The sequence below is a fragment of the Amphimedon queenslandica genome, unplaced genomic scaffold (genome assembly GCF_000090795.2).
Source record: "Amphimedon queenslandica unplaced genomic scaffold, v1.1 AMPQUscaffold_13034, whole genome shotgun sequence".
Classification (NCBI taxonomy): domain Eukaryota; kingdom Metazoa; phylum Porifera; class Demospongiae; order Haplosclerida; family Niphatidae; genus Amphimedon; species Amphimedon queenslandica.
In genome coordinates, this window is record NW_003546730.1 from 70,357 (window position 1) to 71,988 (window position 1,632).

A 1,632-nucleotide genomic window follows, 5' to 3' on the forward strand; every position below is an offset into this window, starting at 1 on the left:
CAGCCATTACCAGCTAGTATCAAGTCAAAGAAAAGAAAGGGAAAGATAGCTCGAAATGCACGCAAGGAAGCCAGGAAAGCTACTTTTCAAAAGAAACTAGTTGTTTTTAGATTTATGGGAGAAGGCTCACCTCAGTCTTTCACTCGAAAAGAATGTTTCATTTTGTTTCGTGCACTGCTACCGGAGATAGCATTAGAGGATAGTGAAGAAAAGATTAGGGAAGTTATCACTTCAGTTATTCGGTGCAATAAGCAATTTAATTTGTCCTGCTTTTCAGAGTCTGACTTTGAGTTTATTGATGTCAATGGAAAACAAGCTTCTGTCCCTACATGTCAGGAGAGCCAGCAATTTAACAGTCGTGCAGTGAAGCAGATGGCGGGCACTGGGGCTATATATGTAAGACTACTAAAGAAAGTTCCAACAAGATCTATTGCCATGGTAGAAAATAGTGATTCTGATTTTGAACTTGAAACAGCTAGCAAACCTGGCATTACACATGTATATATTAGTAGCAGTGATTCTGAATCAAGTGTCGATTTACCTTCCTTCTTACATAAACTATCATCCAGACCTACTCCAAATGCTGATGCATCCTCATCCACACAAAGAAGTGTACATGCTACTTCCTTACATAGTGTGGCTGGTTCATCACTGGTACCAAGTGCTAGTACTTCCTCTTCTAGCCTGGCTACTTCCAGTTCCACACAAGCACATAATGTGGGAGTGGTTAATTCTTCTGGTTTCGCTCAAGCACGTAATGTGGGAGTGAGTAGTTCCGGTTCCACTCAAGCACGTAATGTGGGAGTAGCTAGTTCTTCTGGTTCTGCTCAAGCACTTGATGTGGGAGTGGCTAGTTCTGGTTCATCTGTAGTACGTAACGTGGGAGTGGCTAGTTCTTCTGGTTCATCTGTTGCACGCAATGTGGGATTGGCTAGTTCTTCTGGTTCATCTGTGGTACTTAATGTTGGAGTGGCTAGTTCTTCTGGTTCATCTGTTGCACGTAACATGGGAGTGGCTAGTTCTTCTGGTTCATCTGTGGTACGTAATGTGGGAGTGGCTAGTTCTTCTGGTTTACCTGTGGCACGTAATGTGGGAGTGGCTAGTTCTTCCTGTCCTGTGGTACATAATGTGGGAGTGGCTAGTTCTGGTTCATCTGTTGCACGTAATGTGGGAGTGGCTAGTTCTTCTGGTTCTGCTCAAGCACTTAATGTGGGAGTGACTAGTTCTTCTGGTTCATCTGTTGCACGTAACGTTGGAGTGGCTAGTTCTTCCTGTTCATCTTTAGTACGTAATGTGGGAGTGGATAGTTCTTCCGGTTCATCTCCAGCACGTAATGTGGGTGTGGCTACTTCAGTTTTGTCACGAGTACCAATTGCTATTTCCTCAAGTTCCTTACAAAGTGATATTGGAGATTCTACTTTAACTATTAGCTCTACATTGTTAACAGCTGATTCAGCACTTGACTCGTGTATCAGTACATCTACTATATCTAGTAACAGTATACAGCCACCAAGTCCCAGTGCACAACTTGAATTGTTTTCTCCTTTCCCAGAGCTTTTGCCTGATTTAGAGACAGGCTATAGAGATATTGAATTGCCATTGAGATGTCGTGGACAAAACTTGGAAAATCTT